At 33.9% G+C, this 19,683-nt stretch overlaps 1 pseudogene; it reads left to right on the top strand.

Moving 5' to 3' along the window:
• LOC130053861 (uncharacterized) overlaps positions 1-17,732 on the top strand; it is a 29,054-nt pseudogene extending 11,322 nt beyond the window's left edge.
• The last annotated feature ends 1,951 nt before the right edge of the window (positions 17,733-19,683 follow it).

The following is a 19,683-nucleotide window of genomic DNA, read 5'->3' as shown; positions in this document are numbered from 1 at the left end:
AAATGTGTGGGTAAATGGGTGCGTGCGTGTGTGTTTGTGTGTAAACTATTGAAATTTTGTAACTATAGATTTTTAAAGAATTTTTCTTTTTGCTACTTATTCATGGGACATGGCATGAATCTCGATCATGAAATGGAAAATATACAAGGTTATCTTGATACTGTCCAATATTCACTTTATGGGGATGCCATTAACGCAATAGTAGGTCATACGTAAAATATTTGTAACATATTGTTTTAAAAGTGCAAATAATTTTGACACGATTTGGGGGGGGGGGGGGGGGGGGATTTTGACAATTTTTAAGGGGAAACGGCCTGAATAGAATAATGTCTTAATACTTAAGTATGTATGAATAACACTGACATAATTTACTTCAGCGTGCATTTGGAGAGGGTTAATATAGACAATGCCTGTTGTCCAATCCATTTGTGTTTTCTGCATATTAAGATTGATATTTTGTATTTTTATTTCCGTTTCCAAATTGATTTGTTACAGATGCCTAGAAAAAAGTCCTATAAGTGTTTTAACTGCCCTAGAATTACGAAACAAACAGATATATGTTATATATCAAAGATTCATAGGAATGTAATATGCAGACTATCTGGAAGAACGCCAAGTCACCGTGATTTTCTGTGTGACAAATGCAGACATATATGCAGGTCCTATGTACAGAAATACGGCAAATCAAATCCAGAACTCAAGAGGAATAATCTGTCATCTATAAATCAACCATCATTTTCTACGTCCCTTAGTCCTCCTTCTGTTTAATTGTCATTCCCATGTACAGCTAGAGGTCACTCTTCTTGCATACTTAAGATATTTATTTCAGTTCATACAAAAACTTTACGCGGTAGCCGAGAGGTTAGATCGTTCGCCCTGCATGCGGACCTAAGTCGTAAAAACGGGAAGTGACAGTTCCATCGCCAAACGCTTGGCATCAGGGGATGTCCCATGTCGCAGTAGGTGTGACACGCTAAAGAACCCTCACTGCTTAATGGCCGTAAGCGCCGAGCATAGGCCTAAAATCTGAAGCCCATCACCGGTCTTGGTGACGTCTCCATATGTGTGAAAAATTCTCGAGCGAGACGTTAAGCAAGATACAGTCAATCAATCAATCAATCAATCAAAAACTCTAATATATTATGTATAAAACCTTCTATTTAATGATAAGAAAGGATGATATCATGAATTTGTATCTGAATACCAATAGTACATAAACAAGTTTTAAATGATTAACCCAGCTAGTCTGCAATTCTGCATATATTTGCATAACAATACGATATCATCAAATGATATAAATATATACAAGTCGCCGTTTTATACGTTTTAATTTTCACCCACTAATAACATTTCGCTTAGAATTTCTTTCTTTTATTTCTTTGTTTTATCACACGGAGGTGCACGGGGGCACAGGTGACATCCAAGGAGTTCCTCCGCGGACTTAAAGGTCAAGTGTAATAAAAATAGATTTGAAAATAAAGTTTATAATTCATTAAAACCCGTTTTAAAAAGTTTATTGATGTGTTTATTTTTTTTTTTTAAATCCAGGTAAATGCGCAAAATACCTATTCCAAAATCGTTGTTTATAGAAACGAATGAAGGGATTGTCACCCTTTCTTATGACGTCATCTGAGACAATTGTAGTTGTTTACGCCTGTATATCATCGTTTTAATTTCTGTGAGAAATTGCCAGTTTTACCAACACCGTGGATAGTGACGATGAAATACCGTAGATACACTTGAGTTTAGGGATTCAACCTTTATAATGTTTGTACCTACACCCGTTTCGAAACTATCAGATAATAATATTTATATGATATATACATTTATATGTTCGACAAATATCTCATTGGAATCTCATTTAGAAATTATTACCGGGCCAGTCCATAGAAAATTGGGAATAATATTGGAAAAAAAATGTTCTATCAAAAGATAACCTTTGTATTTTACACAATCGAGGCTAATCAAAATCGGACTTCATAGATACTCGCCGTATACTCTATTGTAGCGATTGTGAGCGTATTTAACTAGATGGACTCTCACGTTTGTATTTTTTTTATTATGGGATTTATTTGTATGAGATGATCAGATTCAAATTATAATGTGTTTAGCTAGATATATATTTAATTGAAAAATGCCTTTTTGAAAAAAGAACAACAAAAGACAAAAGAAAAAAACTTATTGTGCACAACGTTATTTGTACCCCCCCCCCTTTTTTTTTTTTAAAAACATCTACATTGTACATGTAGATACAATATCATAAAATGTAAATTAGGCCTATTAGTACATGTAATTTCTTCACAACACACGTCATATGCGAAATTGATATATTACGGCACAAAGTTAACGAATTGTAGCATTTTGAGGTGTGAAATTTTGCCTTAATGATTCATGATATATATGTAGCACATTAGGAACGTAGCATATTAGGAAAAGGAAAAACTTGTACTTGTTTTCATAATGAACTTGAAAAAAAAAAGCTTTGGAAATTGGACTGACCTCGCAATAAATAAGGTTTTATCAAAATGGGTTTTTAAAATTAAATTCGTTTCCATTTTTACTATATTTTATTTTTTCAATATATCTATAGTGAAGAATTGAAATGATGACGATGGGTCCCTTATAAATATAGTATTAGTACGACAATATTCGAAAGATATTTCATTTAATAAAAGAAATAAAATCAATTCGAACTAGGTAATGGGTGACATTAATTTTTATGTGCAATCGCAAACCCATTGAATACAATGTCGCATTAAAGCATTCAGTAGTGGATGTAGAGAGGGCTGGATTGCGTGCATCCCCCCTTTTTGGGTTGAACTTTTTATATAATTAAAATACATCCCTCCACTTGTTTTGTAGGATGTCCAGTTAATCATCACTTTGCACTTTGTTTGGAGTCAAACAGGATGATGGAAATCTGATCCTCGTTAATTAAAGTGTCACTCACTGATCCTCGTGGCTTGTCACAAATCTCAGTGTCTCTTTTCAGTTTCAGTATCCAAATTCTTCGAAATTTAGTATCTTTTGGGAAAAGAAATATACTTAATCCCTGTCCCGATTTCACATTGCAGTTCAAAGCAGCGCATTGTACCATAAATACAGGACTTTTCTATGTAAACACTATAAAACCCTATCAATGCAGTCGAAAGTTGTCTCAGATGACGTCATAAGCTACGAGCGATAACTCACGTCACAACACACTTATCGATCGCTCAGGTAAAAGTTTGATAGCGCCGTGTAATTCACGCCAAGTGATTTTTATCAAAATTGCCATGGAAATTAATCCATAAGTGTACGACAGACATTTTTCTGTATAAAACTCAAGTTTTAGGAAAATCACCGTACTTGACCTTTAAAAGTCTACTTCGCTCAGAAAAATGACTTCAGATGTGCCTACAATTTTAAAGGTCAACCGTGTTTTATAAAAAAGAAAAATTGGTTCACGAGGGGGATGTTTAAAAAATCCATTTTCCTAATTAGTTACTATAATTACTCAAGTTTAACCAAAATTATAGAGTTGTCTCTCTTTTTATCGTCAATTAATATCAATTTAATGGAAATTGATACAAATAGATATATAACTTTTAAAAAATAAACTCGTCTCTGAGGTAGACTGTAAAACAATATTGTTTGCTGTGGTCCTTTCACCGCATGGAATTTTGATTTTTGATCACGATTTTTCAATTATGTCCAATACAGCGGGGAAAAAAATGTAAAGTGAGGGGGGGGGGGGGGGCAATATATCTCAAATCTAAACGTCGTGATAGAAAGTATACAAGTTCCTAATATTTTAACAGTTCTGATTTACAATCAGAATAAGCCCCAAAAATATATATCAACCTATACGTCCATTATTTTTTTGGTGTTTTACACTGTGATTCTCATAACGTCAACACCATGACGTAAGCATCATGACGTTATTTAGTTTTCATGCTGAAAAACAATACAAAGTTTAAATGACTGTAAAACGATAACTAGAAAAGATATTGTTATAAAATAAATTGTTCTATGACCTATAAATCTTAGAGCATCAACTGTGAAAGTCTCATTTATTTTTGCGAAAGGGCCAATTTTAGTACTTTGTGGTTCTAGTCCTTTCAGTGTGTTACGATATTTTCAGATTTTATTTCATGCACGATATAAATTTTTCTCATTGGTAAATATGTGTCTGTCTGAGGTTTATTGTGTTATACATGGTATTGGCTTTTTCAACTAAACATATTCATAGACTACAGTATTTCATAAATTATAGCTCCAGGTGTAAATATATACATATATGGACTTTGTCAATGTGTACGAAATATAAACACTATATGTATGTCATTAAAATAATATATACTGTAATTGTATACAGAATATAAGCACGCTACATATGTTAGTACAATTTATATATATAGACTTTATTAGTGTGTATGGACTATAAACACACTACTTGTGTTTTAACACATTTATATAGACTTTGTTAGTGTGAATGGACTATAAACACACTACTTGTGTTATAACAATTCATATAATTCATATAATTACACAAATTAATAATTATTGTTATAGCAATAATTATACATCGCATTGTAATTATTTTTATAAGTTATGACAATACAGTATGACGCTTAGTCATAACAATATGTATTGAATTTTATGTGTACACATTATAACACAGTATTTGTAGTATGATAAAAAATATTACAATTTCCTCAATCTCCATTAAATCACTAAAATTATTCAAATTATTCATATATATAATCACATATATAATCACAATTTCTTATTTTCATCTCAAATCAACCTATTCATATTCATGTTAATATTAAAACCCATGGTTTTTCTTTTAATTCCATTATCAATTATTATTCCTTACTCCATTATTTATTATCAATTATTATTCCCCATACTAATTTTAATTAAATTTTTTTTTTTTTTTTAATATTGATTTTACGTAGATTAATTCATTATTTATACTGATTGATATTATTATTATATTATTTGTACTGATTCAATAAATTCATAAACTTCAAATGCTTCTACATTGTTATATATATATAACAGGATACCATATTACAGTTTTCGCGAAAAAATCACTAACTCAAATGCACGTCATAATAGTAACATATGCAATCAATCACGTCATAACATTAACATACGTAATCAGTCTCGTCATTTCCACTTCGAATCCTTTAGTTCAGTAGAGTTTTCACTAAGTTCCTTCCATTTGGTAAGTAAAACCCATTTAAATATATTATAATTAACGTTATTATTGTCTACAACATTTTAAAATTCTTTTAAGCACTTTTAGCAATCTTTACAGTCAATTACCTATGCATTTTCGTCGGCAATAACTTAATGTTTTACCATAAATTTTTATTAGTTATAGCATAAATGTTTATTAGTTATAACTAAAATATACGTTCACCAAATATTATTTTAGCACTATTAATTCAACTAATGTTTACCACCATAACGAAAGGGTCCTTTCATCGTTCAAATGTTTATACGAAATCCGTCAATTACAGTTTAACATTATAAATTTATAATCAATCTTTTTAGCACTGTAACGTTAACAAATATTTACTACCATAACTAAAAGGTTCTTATCGTATATATGCTTACAAACCCTTACAACATCTAAATTTACAAACATTAATAATTATTATATTAAACTTAATTTTACAGCATTCTAATAAACTTTTGGCCTTCGATAACGTATGGCCTCCGTGGCCGAGTGGTTAGAGCGTCGGGCCCAGGTCTACCATCTGCGGGTTCGAGTCCTGCTTGCGCAAATAAAATATTTTACTGTTTTTTTTTAATTTTTATAATTTTTTTCTCTCTCTTTCTTTCTTTCCCTCCTTTCTCTCTATATGAATACGGATATATCCATATATATATATATGGATTACAATTATTATATTACATGTATATGTATTTAAGAAATGAACATCACTTTTGAGCTGTTCATGGTCATATTGATCATGAACAGCTCAAAAGTGATGTTCATTTCTTATATTTATATACATTTACTAAAACACCGTTTGTCTACATTGCTTCTCCTAGCCTCTGTCACAGTAGTTATTGTGACGTATGTCAACACAGACATGACGTCACATTTCGTCTCACCCTGCCTTTTATGAACATTGCAAGGTGCACTGTATTTTGGAGGTAGGAGACCGCAAGATTGGAATGATAATCCACGTAAGTTTACAATCTTAATCCAAAGGTGTGACTTGTGAGATCTGTGACAGATGTTCTATTTTTTTCAAACCATTACGCTCTCTCGGTCGCGTGCTTTGAGTAAGTTCATAATCCGTTCATAGTCAATTTGAACGGATTGTGTCGAGCGCTGAAATTGGTTCATAGAGGAAAATGTGATTTGCAATATAAATATATATCTGTGCATATATGTAAATGTATGTTTATGTGTTTATATGTAAATTATTATGCTGTAATATCACGGGTATTACAATATTTTTTATTGTCATACTAATTTGTTATATGAACTAACTCACTAACCTTTTTTACTTTACTATTTTATTACGATATACATCTTTAGTTTACATATGAGCCTCGCCAGATAGAAATCGACCTTATGGCGTTCAACGTCATAATAAGAAACAAACGAATAAATATAACAAACATTTCCCGATAATTTTTCAACACGTGTTTAATTTTTTCTGTGTGTAGTAAATCACCTTTAGATATCCACAAACACGTCTATCTAAAAGCGAAATAATTATCAAAATCATCTTTAGCATCATGGCCATCTTTAAAAATAACAGGTTCCCTCATAGAGCCCCTTAGTGTTTTTTGTAACCATGGTCCGATGTAAACAGTTGCGTCACGAATGTCGAGTCCGATCTATTTATCAAACAGCAGAAGACATCAAGTTACATCCAAACAACAGCTGCAGGTAAGGTATGCAGATATTTTACAAAGCAAAATAGTTGTCATTATTACATCAGAAGAAAGAGAAAGTATTTTAAAAAGATTTTTAAAGATAAATCTACGCAATATAGGCCTAATGTTGAACCTTGTACATTTGTCGCTCATCATACTATATACAGTAATCAATATGTACAGACACCTGATCTGAGGCGTGGATAGCTGGTATAGATCTTACGTACACCCCTATAACCCCTACCCCCCCCCCCAAAAAAAAAACACCCAAAAAACTAAACGACTAATAATTTCTCCAAAATATGTGATTTCCCCACCGATCCCCTCCATAAAACGTTTTGAATGAGTCAGTTTATGTGTAAAAGTTCGCAAAGTTACAAGTTACTTGTAAACAATAAGGGCTACCCGTTTCGAGGGTTATTCAAGAGGTATCAAAAAAAAAAAAAAAAAACTTTACCGACGTCGGCGAACATGCCGTGAGGCTAATGTATATATCTGGTGTATTTAATCTAAATCCCATAGGTCATCTGGCAACTTAGTCCAGCTAGATCCAGGGCGTTTATTACACCCCACCCGAGCTTGTAACTCCCATATGACAGCCCATGAAATCACCTTTTGTGTCACATTATTTAATTATTTTCTGGGTCCCAAAGAAAATATTTGTTCACAAAAAATTAAAAAGATTGTTTATCAAAACCACTATTAGGTATGTTTCTAAGCTTTTAAGGTAACTCCATACTCGCAGTTTTATCTGATACAAGTTTGAAAAATGTATTTATTTCCATTCATTAGAGTTAAAACTAACAAATTATCAAATAAAATACATATGTCATCACACTTTTTAAGACAAGAGACGTACATAAATAGAATCATCTGTCACCGTCAGAAAATTGCAATTTTCCTTAAACAGCGTTATCAAAATTTCATACAAATTGGTTATGATGATATAGTACCATTCATAACAATTTCATGAAAGTGTATCTTCACAAAAATATACAAAATGTCTGTAAAAATAAAGGAAATATATCGCATAATAGACTTAATAAAGAAATCAATAGAAACAGAGTTATTACCCTTGGATTCAATATCTTAAAAAACGTATCATTGATTATTCATCTATAATTTAGACTTTTAAAATAGTTTATCTTTAACAAGATTTTTTACAATAGCTATCAGGAAAGATTCCAATAAAATGTATGTTCCTATCACCCATAAATGTAAATAAATCATTGATTTTGCAAAATCTAATGACATCACAGGAGGGTGGAATTACTTTAAATGCTTGTTTGTATATATATAATACGTCACTATGGTTGAGAGATGTACGCGAATTACTTCCCTTTGAAAACGAGAGAGGCTCAACACGGGGAATATTCTTTTATGAATTTTTACAAACAATATAATCTTAATATTTAACTGCATTGACCTTAGTTATAAGTGTCCCTATAATGATTTTTAAAATATATTGATTGCTTTTCATAAATTTTATGCAAAGAAAATATAATTCTTAATGACCTTTTCGAATTATTGCACAATTATTTATATTGTGAATCAGTTAATAAATATATCTAACTTAACTGAATATTGCAATGTCCTTACATGAGGTTAAAATCAATATTTCGGATGCATTTCTAATTCTGAAATAAAATATGTAATCATAGAAAGAATAATACGTTTATGGAAATTATCTCGGGTTGGCTTGAATATTCTGACTCTGTATGTAGAAACATGAATGTAATTTTCGTTTTATTTCAGTTCGACGTATCTGTATGTACATAGGCCTATATCCCCTTGGTACTGCGATCTTCGTGTAGTATTCTCACATTTCTCTTGAATTTACAAGCTTTGTATGCTCCCTTAGTCTTTACTCAAAATAATAATTTCGAGATACATGAACATATTTATACTGATTGATAAATATTAGGCCTACTTCTCTAACAGATGTATAACAAATCTCAAATAAATAAAATGTTTCGTAATTGTATTTTGAACTAAATTCTTATTTTCAGTATTTACTATGTATCACCGAGTCATAAGTATTTCACATCACATTTAAATAAGTACTGCAAAGCGGAAATATGCTACGGATACATTGCATTAATAGAATGTTCGTAAAATATGATAAACCATTTAAGAAATAAATAGAAAATTTAAAAAACCATCTGATAAGATATTCATTTAAATATTATTGCAGTGGTGGATTTGTATATGTAGGTAGCCCCCCCCCCCCCCCTCTCTCTCTCTCTCTATTTTCTGACCACAAATTAAAAAAAAATAGTAAGATAACAACAAAAGCATAAGATATGACATTAACCCCCTTCCCCACAATCACGCACTTTAACTCATATACCTTTACCCCACAATCACGCACTTTAACGCATATACCTTTGCCCCACAATCACGCACTTTAACGCACTTTCAATGCGAATTTGTTTTGACTGCGTTTTATCGTTGATACAGCGAAAAGTGGGTTTTTTTGGGTTTTTTTAATATTTTGGGTTGTAAGACAAAATAGTGATTAAATGAGCGATTTACCAGATTCATTTGATAGTTCCAACAGTAGTAAAGAGATAGATTAGGGGATACACTACTGCAACGCAGCTCCAAATTGTTTACTGCATAACGGGAAAAATCTAACACAGTATTGCAGAAGAATTATTCATGTTTGGTTTTATTATTTTATTTGATTATTTTTAAAAACCCATCACAAATTACATCATCGATTTCGTGGTATGCATAAGTTATGTATATCAAACAAAGTATAAAAAATGGGGGGAAATTTTTTCTAAAAGACATATATGTGTATTCTCCTGGGAGGTTAACGCAACAACATTCTTATTTTAAATGAGAGAGGAAATGTGTGTACATTTTCAATTTGGTCATTTGTAGTGTTGATAAAGAGACCCTAGTCAAACCCGTGCCTTTCAAAACTCGAACGCACAGATTACGCAACCTTAAAAAATCATACTACATAAAAAAAATTACCGAAACAATGGAAGTCAGTAATGGACACGGAATCTTAACATTTTATTAGATTTTAAATGAAATAATTGGCAAAATGAAGTATATATGTAAGGGGCGAGATTTAAAGATCGGTGTCGGATAAAAATCTAAATTCAAATAGTGAGGGGGAGTGGGGGGGGGGGGTGAAAATTTCCGCAAGTTTCTGTCATCCGACATCGATTAGATATTAGTGGAAAGAGAAAAAAAAAACAAAAACAAAAAAAACAAATAAAAAAAAAACAAAAAAAAAAAAAAAACAACAAAAAAAAACAAGTGACTTAAAAACCACATGATAATATTACATTTTAAATAACATTTTAAAATAGTTTAAATGTACACTTTCTTTTGTGAATAAACAGTGGAAAAGGTATACTCGTTTGTCATTACCTGTTAATCGATTAGTTTCAACAGTCATCATATTTAGTTTTAGGGGGAGGGGGGGGGGGGGGTCTTGGTAAAAACTACGTGAATTTAGTTTTTTGTCAGACATTGAACTTTTGATCTCGCCCCAAAATCTTTCTTTTTGTTTATCATTATTTTTCGCAATTCATTGATTTATCGTAGGCTTGGATCTTTGCAATTTTTATTTCATTTCTAAAAGTTTTTACTTTGCAATAAATGAAAGATGAATCACAGAATAAGTAACAATTCTTAATATAAGGGGGTGGGTGGGTGGGGGGGGTGCGCCTTCAATTTGGCCAAGTTGCAGATAAACCATGCCGCTTCGAACTGACAATTCATCGTAAAACCCGTGCATTTCAAAACTCCGATTGAACACGCGTGAAGACAGGAAGTATTACGTAATCATAAAACCACACGGGTTACAAAACACAAGCTCTCGACGTTTTAATTGTATGTATAAAATGAAAATTAAATGTAACGAGAAGAGTAAAGCCAAGGATGAATTTTTTTTAAAATTACAATTACCACTGTCAGAACATCTTCCAAACGAAGGCTTGGATTTAATTCGAGTTTTTGTTAAGGTCTATGCATTTATTATTATTATTTTTAAAAAGTTGAAGATCCAATAAAAAAGAAATATATTTTTAAGGAAAAGACACCAGCCCATCAATTTTAATCCCAATAAAATGTATTTGCCAATCTGGCCACATGTAGTGTATCGATTGTTAATAACGCTCGTGTAAGTATTAACTTTACTACCTACATGTATTTAACATTGTTTAACATAACTCAACACCTACATGTAAGTACATAGCATACAGCCAGCCATGTACGCTGGAAGGGTGACCGCCCAGTATTCCGACGGTTCGGTAGTCCGACGGTCCGATAGTCCGACGGTACGGTAGTCCGACGGTCCGATAGTCCGAAACTCCAATAATTTGTGGCCACATATAAGAGATCGCTATGTAATAGGCAGCAGAAAACAGGATTAAGTGCCGTGTGCCAGAGCGATATTTTACGTCACAAGAGCAAACCATAGCACAGTGGGAAAACTTTGAACGGGTTCGACCTACATCGGGTACCTGTAAAGTGCGAAACGAAACGAAACGAAATCTACCGAAACGTAACCCACCGAAACGAGACGAAACCCACCGAAACGAAACGAAACAGATTGTATAACCGAACTCTATTAATTGTAATAATTAAAAATGGTGTATAACCGAACTCTATTAATTATAATAATTAAAAATGGTATCTTAAGCCCCTGTTAAAGTTACCACATATACAAAAAATTCGCCTCCCCATTGTGGTAAGCTTTCGGCTTGACAGTTTTAAAAGTTGGAAGAGGGTGAGTAAGCACAAAGTTCATATCCGAAGTTGATTGAATACCCTGTGCAATTAGTTTCGGATCCATAAATTTCAGAACAGAGGGTTACAGTTCGGCATAAATACACGTTTCAGTATTTTTTGCTCTAAAGACAAATCTATGTATACATGTGGATATTGTGTATTTGTATGTAGCATATCAAACGGTGGATTTTGAGTATGTCATCCCGTTCTCTTTGTAATTTCTGCTTCCCTTGTTCATAAGCCTTTTGAGTTTACAAAATGAGGGGGAATTTGAGGCCTACTTCAAACTTTTAAGACTGAGCAGGGTGTAGGGATTCCTACCATTTTTAGCTTGTTATTTCAGGGGTTGGGGGTGATTATGTAGGTTACCGTCGCCATCTTCATGACGTTTATGTGGAAAATATTGGAATTGAATCCCATTTTAGCATGTGTCCCAATCTAAGTTTTGTGCTCTCCTACCAACACTTTACGATATTTGACTACGGGATTGGCGTTGCCTTATAGCTAATAACAAATTCGTCCGAACAAATTGCTAATTCGTCCGAACAAATAGCTAATTCGTCCGAACGAATTACTACTTTGTCCGAACAAATAGCTAATTCGTCCGAACAAATGGCGAATTTGTTCGAACGAATGTCTATTTCGTCCGAACAAATCCATAATTCGTCCGAACGAATTACTAATTTGTCCGAACGAATTACTGTAATTTCACTCTTGAATGATTTTGGTCAGAAATTGATTGTCTGGTTTATAATCAGGCCGTGTCGATTTTGGCGGTTTCTGGTAATTTCCTTAAAATAATGCCTGACATGAATACATTTTAACTCTATTAATTAACATTTTTGGTGATGGTCAACATGTCGGACTATCGGACCGTCGGAATATTGAACCGTAGGACTATCGGACCGTCGGACTACCGGCCCGTCGGACTATCGGACCGTCGGACTACCGGCCCGTCGGACTATCGGGCCGTCGGAATACTGGGATTGAACCCGCTGGAAGACGTGCACATGTGAGTGAAAAACACAATACCGTTCCTATAAATATATTAGTACAATTGCATTAATAAGTGCGGTCCTTTGTGAACACCAGAATCGGCTAGGAAAAAGCTAGAAATAAAACGATAATAATCGTGAAAATTTTTAGGAAGCCTGTATCCGATGTCATTGCTCCATGATGCAGGGAGAGCGTGACGGACCTCACACTTTACACATATATAAAATGCTAGATAAAAACTAAAAATAGCAAAAGTTGTCCTATCTGCATGAACGCCGGCTAGAAAGTGACCAGCCTAACAAAACCCGCTTAATCCCCGTGACAGTATACTAGCCCCTATCGGTCAATATTATAACAATCTGATTAAAACCAGATCCTGAGATCCGCTCACTTAGATCGCTACACTAGTCTGATCTGGATCTGGTTTTAATCAGATTGATATTATAATGGACCAAGACAACTATATCAAAACACGCTACTATAACGTGAATACATCATTTTCCCGCGTTTACTAGCGAACCGCGGGATGATATAATTATCAAGACTCAAGCGCATTGGTAGACGGAAAATATTGCGCAATCATACATAGATACACTGTAACAAGGCAAATACATATATGTAAATATTCTACCATTCAATTAAGATAAAATTACCAGTAAAATGCGCATTTTTCAGCGCATAAAATGATTTGTGAAATGAATGGTGTCAAAATAAACACGAGAGTCAAATATCTAAAAACTGGGTTTTAGTTTAGATTTATGTAATCATTACTTTTAACCAATTCTAAGAGTGGGTACTAGCTAGCTGATATGTATGTTAAATGTAGAGAGACAATATTCTTGCTTATAATATTCAGTGTTTCACTGGATCAGTTGTTAAGAACAATGTGCACATGTAAGTATTTATCAAATAATCATTAGACCAGAAATTTTATAATTTCTTTTATCACATTATGACTGTTTGACATGGGCCGTTTCATCCAATTTCTAAAATAGAAGGAAAATAAGTGTAGTTTTAAATTCATTTTAATAGAATTACAAATGCTGTGATAAGTTACGATATGTTCTTATTTCTGTTCAGATCAATCATTTTTTCGAGACATTAACATGTTTGACATACACACACTATCTAATTAATCTCAGTCGGGTGGAGATTGAGGCAGTTTTAGTTGATGAACACTCCTCCCCTTTTCCACGAATTTGGACTTGAAGTTCGGACAACCTCCCCTATTTTTATTTCCTTGCCAATGATTTTAGACAAGACATCTTCGCCCCCCCCCCCCCCCCCCCATTTTTATGTTGTTGAAAAGACAATACTACGTGCCTGAAAAGGAGTTATTTAGACAGCATGACAATTAGGCCTTGCACTGACATAGCTCCTTATCGGAACATGCAGGACACCGCCAAAACAATTGAAAGGTGTCTATAGTGCATTTTTGTAATTTCTGTTCTAAAGCACACCCCTCCCCCCAAAAAACGTAGGGCGTGGCATATGGATGCGGACTGCATAATGTACAGCAGTGCTTTGCTTTTTTTCACATCTTGTTTTGAACATTGAAGAGAATTTTTCAACTATAAAGGAGAATTCTTATTTACAAAACATGATGTAGTATATTCGTTTATTTTTATTAAGTAAACTTTGAATCAGTCGTCAGTATAAATGAATATGTTAAACCTTGTCTAAAACTGAATTCATTACGTTTTTTTCTTTGAAATCAAATAATATACAGAACATATCGAAGGGAAAAAAACCATTGGAAATGTAGATATATTGATATGATTTTAAAAAATACTAGTAGATAAGCAAGTATCCATTCGTGGTATTTCTTTGTTAAACAAACATACATGTTCAAGAATTAATAAAATAATAAGAAAAAAAAAAAGCGAATTTTGGATAATATATCTTTTCAAAAGAAAATATTTTATCCGATAATTATCGTAATTTTTCACTTGCTTTCACTCCCGATTTGACAGTCTTAAAGTATCAGCTTTTATCAGAACTATCCGCGATAAACTAACAGAATATATAATAATGGAAAACGCTATGAAGAAATGTGTTAAAAAATCCGAATTTTCACAAATCAACTCCAAAGTGCTGTGGGGAAAAGGATAACGTCATCATTCAGCGGCGAAAGCAAATGCTACTGTTACGTCATAGGCGGCGTGATAGGCAAAGAGTTAAACATATAAAGAAGTGCATAAAGATTAACAAATAATAATAAATAATAAATTACTTGTTGCTATTTATTGATTGTAGTATGTATGAAGTATAGATATATTACCCATAAAAGTAACCTAAACTCCTCAAAACCCTGAAGCCCCCAGCATATCTCTCTTTAACAAATTCTGGATCCGCCACTGTATTTAAAGACATTTTTATTGCATATAAGATGTGCATATCATATCATTTACACGTATCATTTAAATCATTCATTTTCAATAAAGGGTTTAAACCGTATTATTTTATTCTCTATTGTATATACGCCATTAGTTAAATTTTAAGGCGCATTATCATTGATATTTATTTGGGAAGGGGGATATTTCAGAGCTAAGTCGATTACTGTAAATAATGATTTTGTATTAATGTTTCAGTTTTCATCATGGATATTGGTTTTGGGGGAGATCACTTTGAAGAAGAGGCTGATGATTTTTATCAAGAATACATTCCCAGATCTCCAACACCCCCACCAACAACGTGGACGCCTGATGACGAGACAGGTAGCGACCAAGATCTTGATGATGGGGTAGATGATGAGAACATCAGATACAGAGTGACAGAATTTTATGTCGAGCCATCCGTACAATCACAACCAAGCTACGATGATAATGTGGACCATGAACGGGTGTACGTTAACAATCTATTTGCAAGTGAGTGTGGCTGCAATGCGAACTGTTTTGTTGACATTTCCTCATACAAAGAACATGCATACCAGCTTCTTTTAAGGCTCCGTGAGTTTACCAAAAGTGAAAGAGACATTTATATATTGTTCAAGTTAGAAGATCAGGTAACCATAGCAGGAGAGGTCACCACTAAAGGAAACAAGCGAGAACGTCAACGGTTCCGTTACACCTTTAAAGGAATGAAAATATGCGAGAGTGCCTGGCGCTGTATTTTCGAAATAGGACGTTCGGAATTTAAAAGCTTAAAGAAACACTTGAAAGAAAACGGCGTTACTCCGCAAGTTCACGGATTGACCGCTAAGAAGTCAAAGCATGGCCATCTATTCTGTGTAATTGAAGAAACAGTCTTGTTCATCAAGAGATACGCTGACCAGTTTGGGTTGCCATTGCCTGCTGCCCCGCGAGCACGCGACGACACGCCACCAGTTCTCCTTCCGTGTAATGAGAGTAAAGCAGCAAAGTACAAAGATGCCTGCCTGGAATCAAATAGCACGTACGTCGAGTTATCTACATTTAAAGAAGCTTGGAATGCGTGTGTACCTTTCATACAGTTCATGAAACCCAAAACAGACCTGTGCAAGACCTGTTATGATCTCCGTGAAAATATAGCGGATGCATTTGATGAAGTGACAAAGTTGGAACTCACACAGCGTCTGATTGACCATATAGACCAAACGAAACAGGAGCGCGAGTTCTACAAAGAGTGTACTACTAAAGCACGGGATGAACTTCAAGATGCTGAAAAACTTCTTGGCAGATATTTGCAGTCATGTTCTGTACCTTATGAGAATGTACATTATACGTTTGACTTTTCTCAATACGTGACTATTCCCCATTCTTCACAGTAAGTCGGACCACTTTTTTTCTACAACCCCGAAAGGTACAGATTTTCGGAGTATGTGATGAGAACTTTCCTCTGCAATCCAATTACCTAATAGATGAAAATGAAACTATAGGTGAAAATGGAAGTGAAACGCACGAACCAAATGGAAAAACACCAGAATTGCCTAGCTACAGGGCGCCGCCATTGTGGACATCCAAAGTTGTGCGGAGAAGAAAAGTTGACAGGAGATCTGATTGGTCATTAACAGAAAATCTTTCTGATGGAATTTAATAGTGAAATATAAGTGATAAAAATGACAGGCGACATAACAGAATATGTAGAAAGATACAGAAGTTATAAGGGAAGATCTGAATGAAGAGGTGATATTTGGATGGACAATTTCATTCAGTGCGGATCTACACTAGTTGTAAACAGGCCAAAATTTGAAGGAAAAACGCAACGGCAAGCCATATATTTTTTGGTGGAATTTTGAAGGGGAGATGATGAACTTTGCTGAATGGTGACTGATTTTTTGAAAATTGGCTTAATAAATAATTGACAGTGATTGGAATTTGTATGGAAGTCTATGGGAAAACATTTGGTGGTGTTTGTCCAAATGCTGTGTTGAGTATATTGTATCATTACTTCGACGCCAACAGCTACGGGGAAACAGCTTGCCATCCTCACGCCGATAACTGCGTTGGCCAAAACAAAAACAAAACAACTCTACATTATCTTGCATGGCGCTGCTTAAACGGACTCCACAAGAAAATAAATTTGCATTTTATGATAGCTGGTCATACCAAATGTTTGTGCGATTCTTGCTTCGGAATGCTAAAGAAGAAATATCGGCGATCAGAAGTTGACAGCATTTAGCAGTTAGAACAAGTAACAGAGCAATCTGCAAAGAGTAATACGGTAGCAAGATGTGGAGATTTTCAATGGTTCAAGTGGGATGCCTTCTTCAATAAATATTGTTAGCCGGTGAAAGGGATCGGGAAATTCCATCATTTCATGTTCACAGCTGAGGAACCAGGCATAGTATATGCGAAACAAACGCTTGGTGCCCCAGCAGTACAAATCAATCTCTTTAAAGAACGAGTCGAATTAGATGGCTTGCGCACCGAATTTCCTGAAGTTAGTTTGCCAGGTGGACTTTCTAATGACAGAACGCGATACCTCTTCCGTGAAATCAGACCTTATGTAAAAGCGCCGTACAAAGATGTCACGTGTCCCGCTCCTGAGGAGGAATGAATGTACATGAATTTCACCAGACAAAGCTGAATCATTTGTATTTTTGATTTACATCATTATGACATATTGAAAAAACTACGTTTATGTATAATAGAACATGTTATGAAAAATTCATGACGTCACAATTGAATCTAAAATATCGGTGTTTTTAAAAGTAACTTTATAAAGTGTGCCATTTTCTAACTTCAATATATTTGTTATTACTACAGATATTTAGGTCCCGTTTTCGATTTCTTAATCAGTATTTCATGCACCATCTAAAATAATAAAAATATGGAATTGTGAAAATTTTGCCATAAGGTCGATTTCTATCTGGCGAGGCTCATATATATAATACATACTATCGAATAAAAGTTAGGGAGCCATGTCGTGCTATAAGCTGGATCTAGCTACAGAAACATGGTACAGGGTATGAAGTGTATCACCTGATGACGACCTCAAAATTCTTGCCTAATGACGATCTCAAAATTGTTGTATGGCATAATTTATGATTAATAACTAATAACTAATAGCACTCTATTATCAAAATTTTCTTTGGCGACCCTACCCTAATTCTTTTCTGTATATATTTTAGTTATTTCACATGTATATACATACCTACATCCCTATTACTATTACATGTTACTAATATTACTAATTATTACCTCCTATTAAAATCCAAAATTTTCTTTATCAATTTTATTACTCATTTATAAGTTACTTCTTTATTTCATTATGATTTATGACCTAATTATAATCACATATATGTGTCCGGCCATCAAAAGACGTGTTGGTACACGATGGTCCTTATTTATTTATATTTATTTATTTTTAAACCATGGGAAAACCCATACGTCCCATACGGAGCATATGTATGTTACTACAACACACTTCAACTTCACTATGTTGGTGCATTTGGGAGGTGTTGGAGGGTGAGGCTGGATCGCAATGAGATGGATAGTATTATGGTAGATAATACAGTCACTAATCGGTTAACGATATATAGTTAACCAATCCTACGAATATCAAACAAACAAATCGTATCTCCAAATCAGGTTTTTTTCCCCATATATATTATCGAAGTGGATTTAAGTTTAGCATATCCATATTTACTATCATGCATCAAACTACAGTTTACATTTTGTAAATATTTCCCATCGATTGGTTTTCAATTTGAATTATGATTTGTACTGAACAGTAATTAAACAGCCGGAATAATCCACATTTTTACTGTTTTAATTGATTCAATATTTTTTTCCCCAGCAAATGACAATAGTACGATGTTGGATGATAAATGTCGCGGTTTTAATAATCAATTTGATGACAAATATCAGAGAGTCATGTTCACACAAATGTGCCAAACACTGAAGCGACACCCTGCCTCCCAGGGATATCCAAAGCGAATAGTTAAGTGACTCACGTACCCCTATGGCGAGCCGTGAAGGATACGGTCTGTTTCTGCGGGAATTCTTTAGCGAGGTTTCTCATTCCTCTACTGAATAAGGCAAGCTCGAATCCATCCGTTATAGCGATCGGGACATGAGATAACATACCCCTCACACAGGCTCTTCTTGCAAACTGTAAAAAACGTGTATTGATCCTAAAATATTCATCACATGCCATTTCCTGCTATACTAAGCAGTGTTAGCCCGCTATATCCGCTGATCTACCACGCCCCAACTTACAACACTTCACAAATTCATATAATTATATACATGTATGCATATATATATATATATATATATATATATAGAGAGAGAGAGAGAGAGAGAGAGAGAGAGAGAGAGAATAAATATATATAAAGCACTAAAATGACCAACAACACAGTGTGGAATTGTCCAATTTTCGGGACGAACAAATATAATACACTGTATTTACATAGATACGAAAGGCAAATTAATGTAATTATAACGAAGACAAACTATCATTAAAACTAAACTACTAAACATGGCCTTTTCATATTGAAATCGTAAGGCTGTTCATGTAAGTATCATATGAATGCTTCTTCAATATTTTAAAGTCAACCAAAACTGTCGAAGGTATGGTCAATAATATAGGGTTATTAAAGGTGAATATTGGCACGAG

This window comes from Ostrea edulis, chromosome 4, assembly GCF_947568905.1.
Source record: "Ostrea edulis chromosome 4, xbOstEdul1.1, whole genome shotgun sequence".
Classification (NCBI taxonomy): domain Eukaryota; kingdom Metazoa; phylum Mollusca; class Bivalvia; order Ostreida; family Ostreidae; genus Ostrea; species Ostrea edulis.
This window is presented reverse-complemented; position numbering and strand designations above follow the sequence as displayed.